The sequence below is a fragment of the Rutidosis leptorrhynchoides genome, chromosome 3, assembly GCF_046630445.1.
Source record: "Rutidosis leptorrhynchoides isolate AG116_Rl617_1_P2 chromosome 3, CSIRO_AGI_Rlap_v1, whole genome shotgun sequence".
NCBI classification, from domain to species: Eukaryota; Viridiplantae; Streptophyta; class Magnoliopsida; order Asterales; family Asteraceae; genus Rutidosis; species Rutidosis leptorrhynchoides.
The window spans coordinates 43,681,254-43,697,252 of record NC_092335.1 but is presented as its reverse complement, the minus strand read 5'-3'; positions in this window follow the sequence as shown (position 1 = coordinate 43,697,252).

Below are 15,999 nucleotides of genomic sequence, written 5' to 3'. Positions count from 1 at the left end.
TCTACATAAAGCTTTTTAAAACCTTTATCTATGAAATAAAGGTTATGGTTTGTTTTAAAAATGAATGCAGTCTTTGAAAAACGTCTCATATAGAGGTCAAAACCTCGCAACGAAATCAATTAATATGGAACGTTTTTAATCAATAAGAACGGGACATTTCAGTTGGTATCCGAGCGTTGGTCTTAGAGAACCAGAATTTTGCATTAGTGTGTCTTATCGAGTTTGTTAGGATGCATTAGTGAGTCTGGACTTCGACCGTGTTTACTTGAAAAAATGATTGCTTAACAAATTTTGTTGGAAACTATATATTTTTAACATGTGAATATTATGTGATATATTAATCTCTTAACGCGTTTGATATTATGTGATAGATGTCTACCTCTAGAACAAGTCCCATTGACTCACCTAATAATAATGAAGAGTCAAATGTAAATTGGAATGATTCGTGGACTGATTCACAAGTTCCCGAAGAGGACCCGTAAGAAGAGTCGGAACCGAAAGAAGAATCGGAACCGGAAGAAGAATCGGAACCGGATGAAGAAATAGAACCGGTGGGGGAAATAATAAAACGGTTAAGTAAAAGAAAATCCTCAACCAACCGACCAAGGTTAATTATGGTCAATGGTGTTTCCGCCAAGGAAGCAAAATATTGGGAGGATTACCAATTCTCCGATGAATCGGATTCCGACGAGAATTCCGATGATGTTATAGAAATTACCCCAACTGAATTTAAAAAGGCAAAAGAAAATAATAAGGGAAAGGGCATAAAAATAGAGAAATCTAATTCCAACCCCGATGAACTTTATATGTATCGTCAACCCCCGAAGTCCTTAAGTTGTAACAATGACCCGGGAACCTCTAAACCACCAGGTTTTTCTAAACGAATGTGGAAAACGACAGCTCGTATTAGGGGAACATCATATATCCCTAGAAACTTGGCAAAACGAACCAAAACCGAAGAAGAAGAAACAAGCGAGTCGGAATAAGATAGTTGTATTCGTGTGGTGTAATATATGTAATATAGTGTGCTTATGCTTTATGATATATGTAAAAATTGCTTGTATTAATAAGTATTTTTTTTTATGAATCTAACTCTTGTCTATTTTACAGTATAAAAACACAAAATGGATAGACAACCCAATATTTTAAGAGACCTACCCGGAGACATGATTGATGAAATCTTGTCTAGAGTCGGTCAGAATTCTTCGGCACAACTATTTAAGGCGAGATCAGTTTGTAAGACATTCGAAGAACGTTCCAAGAATGCCTTGGTTTATAAAAGGCTTTCGTTCGAAAGATGGGGGATATCACATTGGGAAATCCATAAGTTACGATGTGTTTACTTTGACGCATATATTGCGGGGAACCCAAATGCTATTTTACGCAATGGGTTAAGAAATTATTTTGACTCAATATATCTGAATATTGGACTTCGTGATTTAGAAAAAGCGGCTAACATGCAACATAAAGAAGCATGTTATGCTTACGGATTAGTAATGTTCGCTTCTCACCAAAGTGAGAACAAGAACATCGGGCTACAACTATTAAACAAAACGTTTCCACAAGTGACGGAGTCGGTAATTGGGGTAAGAAATGAGGTTTTTAGATTGTTACGGGACTGTTGGACATTACGTAACCCTCGTCCCTTTGACGACGTTACAACACGCTGTCTTATCAACGGCCATAACGGTTATGTTCCACAAGACCAAGGATGGGAAGTAATCCTAGTAAAACCAGAATGCATGACTTGTTTCTGGACGTATGAATTACGTGTCTTTATTGCCTTTGCTGAACGACTTGTTTACTAGCTAGAATTATCTTCACAACCATCTTGTATCAAATTTATTATGTGCTATATTTCATGCTATATGTAAAATAAGCGGTATTGTAAGTTTGTAAAATATTGTGTAAAAGTTTGAACGCGAAATATTATTATAATCAGTTTTTCTTATAGAATTGTAGTAGTTGAATTGTATATTAGCTACTAAGTATGAACTTAACGGGTAGGTACTACCCGAATTTAAACTTATAAAACGCTAATATGAAGAAAAAGCTTTTATAAATGAGTTCATATTATGCTACGAAATACTATTAACTACTCTTAATATTCTGTATGATTAACTTGTTCCATTTGACTATTTTGAAGGAAATGGCACCGACTACTCGACACACTGTGAATATGAATGAAGAGGAATTCCGTACTTTTCTAGCTTCAAACATAGCCGCAGTACAGGCTGCGCTACATACCAACAATAACCTTGGATCTAGCAGGATAGGAAATCGTGTAGGATGCACCTACAAAGAATTCACTGCCTGTAAACCTTTGGAATTTGATGGAACCGAATGACCGATCGGATTGAAACGGTGGACCGAGAAGGTCGAATCGGTGTTTGCCATAAGTAAGTGTACTGAAGAGGACAAAGTGAAGTACGCTATGCATACCTTCACAGGTTTTGCGTTAACATGGTGGAATACCTATCTAGAGCAAGTGGGACAAGATGATGCGTACTCACTACCGTGGTCAGCATTCAAGCACTTGATGAACGAGAAGTACCGTCCCAGAACCGAGGTCAATAAACTCAAGACAGAACTTAGAGGGTTACGAACCCAAGGATTTGATATTACCACGTACGAAAGACGATTCACAGAATTGTGCCTATTGTGTCCGGGAGCATTCGAAGATGAGGAAGAGAAGATCGACGCGTTTGTGAAAGGATTACCGGAAAGAATCCAAGAAGATATAAGTTCACACGAGCCCGCCTCCATACAACAGGCATGTAGAATGGCTCACAAACTAGTGAACCAGATTGAAGAAAGAATTAAAGAACAGACTGCTGAAGAGGCCAATGTGAAGCAAGTCAAAAGAAAGTGGGAGGAAAACGGTGATAAGAATCACCAATACAACAACAACAGCAATTACAACAATAATCGCAATAATTATCCCAACAATCGCAACATCAATCGCAACTACAACAAACGGCCCAACAACAACAACAACAACAACAACAACAACAACAACAACAACAACAACAACAACAACAACAACAACAACAGCAACTACAACAATCATCCCAACAACAATAATAACCGCAACAACAACAACAATCAGAAACAGCTATGCCAAAGGTGTGAAAAGTATCACTCGGGGTTCTGCACCAAATTTTGCAACAAGTGTAAAAGAAATGGTCATAGCGCGGAGAAGTGTGAGGTCTACGGACCAGGGGTTAATAGAACGAAAGGAACAAATGGTGTCGGAACGAGTAATGGCGGAGCAAGTAGTGTCGGAGCAAGTTATGCCAATGTAGTTTGTTATAAATGTGGAAAACCGGGCCACATTATTAGAAATTGCCCGAACCAGGAGAACACGAATGGACAAGGCCGCGGAAGAGTTTTCAATATTAATGCGGCAGAGGCACAGGAAGACCCGGAGCTTGTTACGGGTACGTTTCTTATTGACAATAAATCTGCTTACGTTTTATTTGATTCGGGTGCGGATAGAAGCTATATGAGTAGAGATTTTTGTGGTAAATTAAGTTGTCCATTGACGCCTTTGGATATTAAATTTTTACTCGAATTAGCAAATGGTAAATTAATTTCAGCAGATAATATATGTCGGAATCGAGAAATTAAACTGGTTAGCGAAACATTTAAGATTGATTTGATACCAGTAGAGTTAGGGAGTTTTGATGTGATAATCGGTATGGACTGGTTGAAAGAAGTGAAAGCAGAGATCGTTTGTTACAAAAATGCAATTCGCATTATACGAGAAAAAGGAAAACCCTTAATGGTGTACGGAGAAAAGGGCAACACGAAGCTACATCTTATTAGTAATTTGAAGGAATAAAAACTAATAAGAAAAGGTTGCTATGCTGTTCTAGCACACGTCGAGAAAGTACAAACTGAAGAAAAGAGCATCAATGATGTTCCCATTGCAAAAGAATTTCCCGATGTATTTCCGAAAGAATTACCGGGATTTCCCCCACATCGATCCGTTGAATTTCAAATAGATCTTGTACCAGGAGCTGCACCAATAGCTCGTGCTCCTTACAGACTCGCACCCAGCGAGATGAAAGAACTGCAAAGCCAATTACAAGAACTTTTAGAGCGTGGTTTCATTCGACCAAGCACATCACCGTGGGGAGCTCCTGTTTTGTTTGTCAAGAAGAAAGATGGTACATTCAGGTTGTGTATCGACTACCGAGAGTTGAACAAACTTACCATCAAGAACCGCTACCCACTACCGAGAATCGACGACTTATTTGATCAACTACAAGGCTCGTCTGTTTATTCAAAGATTGACTTACGTTCCGGGTATCATCAAATGCGGGTGAAAGAAGATGATATTCCAAAGACTGCTTTCAGAACACGTTACGATCATTACGAGTTTATGGTCATGCCGTTTGGTTTAACTAATGCACCAGCTGTGTTCATGGACCTTATGAACCGAGTGTGTGGACCATACCTTGACAAGTTTGTCATAGTTTTCATTGATGACATACTTATTTACTCAAAGAATGACCAAGAACACGGTGAACATTTGAGAAAGGTGTTAGAAGTATTGAGGAAGGAAGAATTGTACGCTAAGTTTTCAAAGTGTGCATTTTGGTTGGAAGAAGTTCAATTCCTCGGTCACATAGTGAACAAAGAAGGTATTAAAGTGGATCCGGCAAAGATAGAAACTGTTGAAAAGTGGGAAACCCCGAAAACTCCGAAACACATACGCCAGTTTTTAGGACTAGCTGGTTACTACAGAAGGTTCATCCAAGACTTTTCCAGAATAGCAAAACCCTTGACTGCATTAACGCATAAAGGGAAGAAATTTGAATGGAATGATGAACAAGAGAAAGCGTTTCAGTTATTGAAGAAAAAGCTAACTACGGCACCTATATTGTCATTGCCTGAAGGGAATGATGATTTTGTGATTTATTGTGACGCATCAAAGCAAGGTCTCGGTTGTGTATTAATGTAACGAACGAAGGTGATTGCTTATGCGTCTAGACAATTGAAGATTCATGAACAAAATTATACGACGCATGATTTGGAATTAGGCGCTGTTGTTTTTGCATTAAAGACTTGGAGGCACTACTTATATGGGGTCAAAAGTATTATATATACCGACCACAAAAGTCTTCAACACATATTTAATCAGAAACAACTGAATATGAGGCAGCGTAGGTGGATTGAATTATTGAATGATTACGACTTTGAGATTCGTTACCACCCGGGGAAGGCAAATGTGGTAGCCGATGCCTTGAGCAGGAAGGACAGAGAACCCATTCGAGTAAAATCTATGAATGTAATGATTCATAATAACCTTACTACTCAAATAAAGGAGGCGCAACAAGGAGTTTTAAAAAAGGGAAATTTAAAGGATGAAATACCCAAAGGATCGGAGAAGCATCTTAATATTCGGGAAGACGGAACCCGGTATAGGGCTGAAAGGATTTGGGTACCAAAATTTGGAGATATGAGAGAAATGGTACTTAGAGAAGCTCATAAAACCAGATACTCAATACATCCTAGAACGGGGAAGATGTACAAGGATCTCAAGAAACATTTGTGGTGGCCGGGTATGAAAGCCGATGTTGCTAAATACGTAGGAGAATGTTTGACGTGTTCTAAGGTCAAAGCTGAGCATCAAAAACCATCAGGTCTACTTCAACAACCCGAAATCCCGGAATGGAAATGGGAAAACATTACCATGGATTTCATCACTAAATTGCCAAGGACTGCAAGTGGTTTTGATACTATTTGGGTAATAGTTGATCGTCTCACCAAATCAGCACACTTCCTAGCAATAAGAGAAGATGACAAGATGGAGAAGTTAGCACGACTGTATTTGAAGGAAGTCGTCTCCAGACATGGAATACCAATCTCTATTATCTCTGATAGGGATGGCAGATTTATTTCAAGATTCTGGCAGACATTACAGCAAGCATTAGGAACTCGTCTAGACATGAGTACTGCCTATCATCCACAAACTGATGGGCAGAGCGAAAGGACGATACAAACGCTTGAAGACATGCTATGAGCATGTGTTATTGATTTCGGAAACAGTTAGGATCGACATCTACCGTTAGCAGAATTTTCCTACAACAATAGCTACCATTCAAGCATTGAGATGGCGCCGTTTGAAGCACTTTATGGTAGAAAGTGCAGGTCTCCGATTTATTGGAGTGAAGTGGGGGATAGACAGATTACGGGTCCGGAGATTATACAAGAAACTACCGAGAAGATCATCCAAATTCAACAACGGTTGAAAACCGCCCAAAGTCGACAAAAGAGCTACGCTGACATTAAAAGAAAAGATATAGAATTTGAAATTGGAGAGATGGTCATGCTTAAAGTTGCACCTTGGAAAGGCGTTGTTCGATTTGGTAAACGAGGGAAATTAAATCCAAGGTATATTGGACCATTCAAGATTATTGATCGTGTCGGACCAGTAGCTTACCGACTTGAGTTACCTCAACAACTCGCGGCTATACATAACACTTTCCACGTCTCGAATTTGAAGAAATGTTTTGCTAAAGAAGATCTCACTATTCCGTTAGATGAAATCCAAATCAACGAAAAACTTCAATTCATCGAAGAACCCGTCGAAATAATGGATCGTGAGGTTAAAAGACTTAAGCAAAACAAGATACCAATTGTTAAGGTTCGATGGAATGCTCGTAGAGGACCCGAGTTCACCTGGGAGCGTGAAGATCAGATGAAGAAGAAATACCCGCATCTATTTCCAGAAGATTCGTCAACACCTTCAACAGCTTAAAATTTCGGGACGAAATTTATTTAACGGGTAGGTACTGTTGTAACGACCCGCACTTTTTCGATCGTTCTATACTAATAAGATTAATATTTACATAAATTAAACCTTACCAACATGATAAGCAATCCAAATTGTCGAGATTTATATTTCCGAAAAGAGTTTACACAACGTTTGACCGTCTAGTTTGACCGATGATATCACGAACTATATAACATATGATAATTATACGTTTGTGTATATATATGTATATATACATATTTAACATGATCTAAGAATGTTTTAATATCTCATTTTGTATTAATAACAATAAGTTATAAGTATATTTTAAAACTACTAACTTAAGTTTTCAAAACGATAACTATACGTAATGTTTTTCGACGTAAATACTTATAACCTATATTACTTATACATGCATCGTATAGATATGTATTTTATCACTTTTAAAGGGCTTACATACATAAAACAATATAAGTATATTTACAAAAGATAGCTATATTTGAATCCTCGTTCCGTTTCCTCAAAGATTTCTATACGTATACCTAGAGTATATGTACCCGTATCATACGCAGCTTCTAGATGTATTTACTATTGGTATATACCAATAAAAATCTGCTCCTTAGCAGCCTTAAATGATTAAGAAACATGTGGAACCAACCATTTGTCAAGTAGCATGAATTATTTAGCAAGAAAACAAAGTTAGGTATCTTTTTTTTCCTTTATAACCTAAAAACGTTTTTATGCATGCACACCATTTCTTCACCCCATTTTCTCATACTTACACTTCCATTTCTCTCTCAAAATACTCTTAACTTCATACTTGATCATCTCCAAGCATTTTCCCCATAATTTAGCTTCAAAAACCTTACTTAATCACCATAAGAAAACCATACAAAAACACTTCAAGAAATCCTTCCAAGAACACAAACTTACTTCCAATCTTTCATCCAATTCCATCACCCTTTTGGTTCTAGCTTTTTACTCCTCTTTTACAGCAACCTTGTCCAAGGAACTTGAGGTAGAATCTATGTTCATAACCTTATTCGATTCATATATATATAGCTATCTTATTTTGTGGTATAAAATTTTAACAACAAGAACATAGTTTGAATGTTTTCAAACTTGTTTGCAAACTAAATAGATCCTTCTAACTTAACTTTTAAAATACTCCAAGACCTGTAATATAACTTAAATATATGCTAATTTAACAAGGTATAACTTGGTTTTTCAAAGATTATCTTAAAAACTGTTTTTACGACGTCGGAGTGCCACCGGGGGCTGTTTTGGGTTGGATAATTAAAAACCATCTTAAACTTTGAATTGGAGGTTTATTTTCTGGAAAAATGATTTTTACTATGAATATGATAACACATAAAAATTTCATGATTTAACTCAAAGTATAAGTATTTTTAGAAAAATAATCATTTAAGGTTGTTTACATGATGGAAAATGATTAACTTCATAAGTTTCACTAAAGTTTGACCTATGACCTGTTATTTCGAATACAAACTAAGGTATTTACAGTTCATAGTCTTAAAGAGGGACTCGATCCAAGGAAGTGACAAGTTGAATCAACGAAAACGGAGTTGTAACGAAGAAACTATGACCAAAACGAGATCGGATATCTAAGACTTGTTTAACTTCGGGATTAATTGGGAAAAATTAAATAAAATCACATATTTCTAAGATAACATGATATTTTATATATATGTACTTATAATTCAATTTTATATGGTTCGGGATCACCCGCAAACAACACGAGAAGATTAATCATAAGATCCCATGTTTGTACGCAACACGTCATTTGACAACACCGGTACTTTATGTACGCAACACGTCATTTGACAACACCGGTACCGTGGGTCAAGATTAATCTCGACCAATACATATACGATGGGGTTTTATTTATTTCATTAGGGGGTTTTATTTATTTCATTGCGGGTATATTAAACATCTAAAAATGAACCATTAAAATTGAATTACTAACAACGAACTGCTAACTACGGACTAAGGAATTATTCAAAGTATTAAAAGTATAACAAGTATATATATGTGACGTTTGTTTAAAAAGAAAAGGTATTGATATATTATATATGGATAGGTTCGTGATATCAACCGGAGACCAAGTCAAATTATATATATATCTTCAAGACGAAAGTGAGTATATAGTCCCACTTTTAAACTCTAAATATTTCGGGATGAGAATACATGTATTTTATGTTTTACGATATGGACACAAGTAACTGAAAAATATATTCTACGTTGAGTTGTACCACTGGCATACTTCCCTGTAGCTTGGTAACTGTTATTTACAGCGGTATTGTAAACGCGAATCCTGTTGATAGATCTATCGGGCCTGACAACCCCAACCGGACTGGACGACCAGTATTCAACGGTTGCACAGTACTTCGTTTCGTGACTACACTTGGTACGGTGTAGTAAGATTTCATAATAAAGGGAATATGCGACGTGATTAAATGTTAAGTATGGTTACCAAGTGCTCAACCACTTAGAATATTTTTATTAAAATGTTTATATATGAAATCTTGTGGTCTATATTTATATCGCTGCCGGCATTAAACCTATATCTCACCAACTTTATGTTGACGTTTTAAACATGTCTATTCTAAGGTGATAATTAGAAGCTTCCGCTGCATCATGTTGAATCTAAGCAGGATCTTGCGTACGCATATTTGTGTCAAAAATAAGACTGCATATCCAAGAACTTGTGTTGTAAAATATGCTAGAAATCGGGTTGTTATTATCATTTGTAAAGTTTGTAAGTCGAAGATTATCGCTAAACGATAATCATCTTTATTTTGTCCAAAGCTTATATCAAAAATAAGGATCATGGTTTGTAATGTATAATATATGCAGTTTTTCTTTGAAAAAATGTCGCATATAGAGGTCAATACCTCGCAATGAAATCATACGTTATCTAACACGTTCTTATGGTTAAGGACGGGTTATGACATGTGGTATCAGAGCGGTGGTCTTAGCGAACCAGGTTTGCATTAGTGTGTCTAACTGATAAGTCGTTAGGATACATTAGTAAGTCTGGACTTTGACCGGGTTTGATTTAAAAACCATTGCTTATCATTGTTGGTTAAAATTTATATATTATGTAGTACTAATGGGTTAGTTTTTGTGTGATAGATGTCGGGCTCAAAACTTATCATCACGTTCAGCGACTCCGAACCAGAATCTTCAGATGGTGTTCCAGTCATTAACTTATCCGATGACGAAAATGATATCTTTGGGGAAGACTCACAAATTCCGGATGAACCAACTATAGAGAACCCGGAAAGTGAACCCGAGGAGGAAAGTGAACCCGAGGAGGAAAGTGAACCCGAGGAGGAAAGTGAACCCGAGGAAGAAATACAGGAAATTACAAAAGACGAGTTCGAACTAGGAAAGAAACGAAAGGCTAATGAATTAGAAAATTCAAATCCCGAGTTTAATAAGGATGATGTGGCACCAACTCCACTAGACACTACCACCCCTATTCCCGCTATTCCTATTCGTTCTATCCCGGCATCCAGTTCTTCAGTCCCACAGCCAAAATATAGGCAGACAGCCAGGATAAGCGTTAAGCGATTCTTTGAACCTAAACGTCCTAGAAAATAGACCAAACGATGCGCTGCCGTATTAAACCATGGGATCATATAATGTTTTGTATAATATTATTAGTGTGGTTTGCTTAATGTTCGATGTAAGATAAGCATATGTAAAATAGTGAAGTGTGAAATGCAATAATTTTCCATGGTTAAGTATTATTTAGATGGTAGTAATTGATTCTGTACTAAGCTATTAAGTATGGACATTAACGGGTAGGTACTACCCTAGATATAATTATAAAACGCTAATAAGAAGAAAAGGCTTTTATAATAATACCTGGTTCATATTATTAATAAGCTATAATGTACTGTAAATATACACTACATCTATAATATTCCATGTGAATAATTATTTTCTTTTCATTCTTATAGAAGAATATGGCGCGATTGAACCGAATGACGGAACAAGAAATCCAGGAACTCATCAATCAACGAGTGAACGACAGAATGTTATGGGTCGAGGCTGCAAGAGGTGCTGCAGTTAACCCAAATCCTCGTGTGGGGTGCACTTACAAAACTTTTCAAGCTTGCAAGCCCTCATCATTCAGTGGAACAGAAGGACCGATCGGTTTAACCCGATGGATAGAAAAGATGGAGACTGTGTTTAAAATCAGTGGTTGTGTTGAAAAGGACATGACCAAGTATGCATCATGCACTTTACAAGATAGTGCACTCACGTGGTGGAAAAATTATGTGAAGGCTGTAGGAGGAGATGTAGCTTATGATACTCCATGGGAAGAATTCAAAACAATGTTAATCAACGAATATTGTCCAAGGAACGAGGTTAGGAAGTTGGAAGATGAATTACGAAGTCTGAAGGTTGTTGGTACTGAAATCACCAACTACAATCAGCGATTCATGGAATTAGTTTTGCTATGTCCTGAATTGGTTCCAACCGAAGAACGGAAGATTGAAATGTACAAAGATGGTTTGCCCAAAAAGGTCAAGGCAAACGTTACAGCATCGAAACCTAAGACAATTCATGAAGCTATAACCATGGCAAACGAGCTAATGGATCAGGTCATCATGGATAAGAAAGTATCCAATACTGATGTGAAGGTATCAGGTAACAAAAGAAAGTGGAATGGAAATTATGATCGAGGTAACCAACAACAATCTTTTAAGAAACAAGAAAACACGCAAGGTGCGGGTAGTGGTTTAAGCTTTGGTTATAAAGGACAAAATCCTTTATGTAACCGATGCCACAAACATCACTCTGGTTACTGTAATGTGGTATGCAACAAATGTAATCGAAAGGGTCATCTTGCTGAAGATTGTAGGGCTCTCGTTACAAATACAAATGGTACCAAGACTCCTGCCACCAATGCAAATAGAACAGCTTTGGCTACCATTACTTGTTTTGGGTGTGGAAAACAAGGTCACTATAAGAGCCAGTGCCCGAATCCAGAGAAGAATATCGGACCTGCACGTGGGAGAGCATTTGTTATTAATGCTAGAGAGGCATGTGAAGACCCGGAGCTTGTTACGGGTACGTTTACCATTAATAACTTATCCGCATCTATTATATTTGATACTGGTGCTGATAGAAGTTACGTGTGTAGAGACTTTCACGCTAAATTGAATTGTTCATCATTACCTCTAGATGCTAAGTACATGATTGAGTTAGCTAATGGTAAACTAATTAAAGCCGATAAAATTTGCCGTGATTGTAAAATAAATTTAGCCGGAGAAACATTTAAGATTGATTTGATACCCGTAGAATTAGGAAGTTTTGATGTAATAATCGGCATGGACTGGATGTCCAAAATAGGAGCTGAAGTTGTGTGCGCCAAGAAGGCAATTCGCATTCCTCGTAAGGATAAAACGCCAGTAATGATTTATGGAGAGAAGGGTAAATCAAAGCTAAAACTCATTAGTTATTTGAAAGCTCAAAAGTGCTTGAAGAAAGGGTGCTATGCTATCTTAGCACATGTTAATAAAGTCGAAAAGAAAGAAAAAGAGAAGTGCATCAATGACGTGCCTGTGGCAAGAGATTTTCCTGAAGTATTTCCGGAAGAGTTGCCGGGATTACCTCCATTTAGATCTGTAGAATTTCAAATAGATCTTGTACCAGGAGCTGCACCGGTTGCCCGTGCTCCATATAGACTTGCACCGTCCGAGTTAAAAGAACTTCAGAGTCAGTTAAAAGAATTACTGGATCGTGGATTCATACGACCAAGTACTTCACCGTGGGGAGCTCCAATTTTATTCGTCAAGAAGAAAGACGGATCTTTCCGAATGTGTATAGATTATCGTGAATTAAATAAGTTAACTATCAATAATCGGTATCCACTACCGAGAATTGACGACTTATTTGATCAACTCCAAGGATCATGTGTGTACTCGAAAATTGACCTAAGATCGGGCTATCATCAATTACGTGTCAAAGAAGAAGATATACCGAAAACTGCTTTTCGGACACGCTACGGTCATTACGAATTTTTGGTCATGCCGTTTGGATTGACGAATGCGCCAGCTGTATTCATGGACCTCATGAATCGAGTTTGTAGTCCATATTTAGATAAGTTTGTTATCGTTTTCATTGATGATATTCTTATCTATTCCAAGAGTGAGCAAGAGCATGAGCAGCATTTAAGGTTGATATTAGAGTTGTTGAGAAAAGAACAGCTATATGCTAAATTTTCTAAATGTGCTTTCTGGTTGAAAGAAGTGCAATTTCTTGGCCACGTTGTTAGTAGCAAAGGAATTCAGGTTGATCCAGCAAAAATTGAAGCCATTGAAAAATGGGAGACTCCTAAGACACCAATGCAGATACGCCAATTTTTGGGTTTAGCCGGTTATTATAGAAGGTTTATTCAAGATTTTTCCCGAATAGCTAAGCCGTTGACAGCGTTAACGCAAAAAGGGAAGAAATATGAATGGACTTCTGAGCAGGAGAGTGCATTTCAATTACTGAAAAAGAAGTTGACTACGGCGCCTATTTTATCGTTACCAGAAGGGAACGATGATTTTGAAATATATTGTGACGCTTTGCGACAAGGTTTTGGTTGCGTTCTTATGCAACGGAAGAAAGTTATTGCATACGCATTCCGACAATTAAAGATTCACGAGCGGAATTATACGACGCATGATCTAGAACTGGGAGCAGTCGTGTTTGCATTGAAGATATGGAGACACTACTTGTATGGGGTTAAATGCACTGTGTTTACTGATCATAAAAGCCTTCAACATATTTTCGATCAAAAACAGCTGAACATGAGGCAACGTAGGTGGGTCGAGCTGATAAACGACTATGATTGTGAAATTCGTTATCATCTCGGGAAGGCGAACGTGGTGGCCGATGCTCTAAGCAGAAAGGAATGAGAACCAATTCGAGTACGAGCGATGAACATAAAAATTTGCATGAATCTCAACTCACAAATCAAAGAAGTTCAACGAGAAGCACTTACTAAAGAAAACATAAGAAATGAAATAATGAAGAAGTATGAGAAGCAACTCGTTATACGGGAAGACGGAATTCGATATTTTGCAAACCGTATTTGGGTACCGAAGTTGGGTGGATTAAGGAAGTTGATATTGAATGAGGCACATAAGATAAGATACTCGATACATCCTGGAGTTGGAAAGATGTATCAAGATCTTAAGACGCATTATTGGTGGCCTAATTTAAAGACAGACGTTGCAACATATGTTGGGGAGTGTTTAACTTGTTCCAAAGTCAAAGCAGAACACCAAAAGCCGTCAGGATTACTTCAACAACCAGAAATCCCAGAATGGAAATGGGACGGTATTACCATGGATTTCATCACGAAGTTACCAAAGACTGCCTGGGGATACGACACTATTTGGGTAATTGTTGATCGTCTTACCAAATCTGCACATTTCTTGCCTATAAAGGAAACGGATAGAATGGAGAAATTATTACGATTATATATAAAGGAAATAGTTTCAAGGCATGGAATACCTATTTCCATTATATCTGATCGTGATAGTAGATTTACCTCAAAGTTCTGGCAATCACTACAGGAGGCACTAGGAACTCGTTTGGATATGAGTACCGCATATCATCCGCAAACCGACGGGCAGAGTGAAAGAACAATTCAGACTCTTGAAGACATGCTCAGGGCATGTGTGATCGATTTTGGAAACGGATGGGATAAATATCTACCGTTAGCAGAATTCTCGTATAATAATAGTTATCATGCGAGCATTGGAGCTGCGCCATTCGAAGCATTGTATGGAAGGAAGTGTAGATCTCCTATCTGTTGGAATGAAGTAGGAGATCGACAATTAACGAGTCCCGAGATCATACACGAAACGACTGAGAAGATTGTACAAATCAAGGAGAGATTGAAAACAGCCCGTAGTCGCCAAAAGAGCTACGCCGATGTTCGAAGGAAACCATTAGAGTTTCAGATCGGTGACATGGTTATGTTAAAAGTGTCACCATGGAAAGGTGTAATACGTTTCGGCAAAAGGGGTAAACTGAACCCAAGGTACGTAGGCCCGTTCAAGATTATTGAACGCATTGGACCGGTAGCTTATCGACTCGAGTTACCGCAACAACTCGCCGGAGTACATAATACCTTTCACGTCTCGAACCTTAAGAAGTGTCTTGCAAAGGAAGATCTCACCATTCCTCTTGAAGAAATCCATGTCGATGAGAAACTACAATTCATCGAAGAACCAATCGAAATCATGGACCGTGAAGTTAAACAGCTCAAGCAGAGCAACATACCGATCGTTAAGGTTCGTTGGAATGCTCGAAGAGGTCCTGAGTTTACTTGGGAACGAGAGGATCAGATGAAACAAAAGTATCCACACTTGTTTCTCGATGACGCAAAATAGGTACAATTTTAAAATTTCGGGACGAAATTTATTTAACGGGGAGGTAATGTAACGACCCGCACTTTTTCGATCGTTCTATACTAATAAGATTAATATTTACATAAATTAAACCTTACCAACATGATAAGCAATCCAAATTGTCGAGATTTATATTTCCGAAAAGAGTTTACACAACGTTTGACCGTCTAGTTTGACCGATGATATCACGAACTATATAACATATGATAATTATACGTTTGTGTATATATATGTATATATACATATTTAACATGATCTAAGAATGTTTTAATATCTCATTTTGTATTAATAACAATAAGTTATAAGTATATTTTAAAACTACTAACTTAAGTTTTCAAAACGATAACTATACGTAATGTTTTTCGACGTAAATACTTATAACCTATATTACTTATACATGCATCGTATAGATATGTATTTTATCACTTTTAAAGGGCTTACATACATAAAACAATATAAGTATATTTACAAAAGATAGCTATATTTGAATCCTCGTTCCGTTTCCTCAAAGATTTCTATACGTATACCTAGAGTATATGTACCCGTATCATACGCAGCTTCTAGATGTATTTACTATTGGTATATACCAATAAAAATCTGCTCCTTAGCAGCCTTAAATGATTAAGAAACATGTGGAACCAACCATTTGTCAAGTAGCATGAATTATTTAGCAAGAAAACAAAGTTAGGTATCTTTTTTTTCCTTTATAACCTAAAAACGTTTTTATGCATGCACACCATTTCTTCACCCCATTTTCTCATACTTACACTTCCATTTCTCTCTCAAAATACT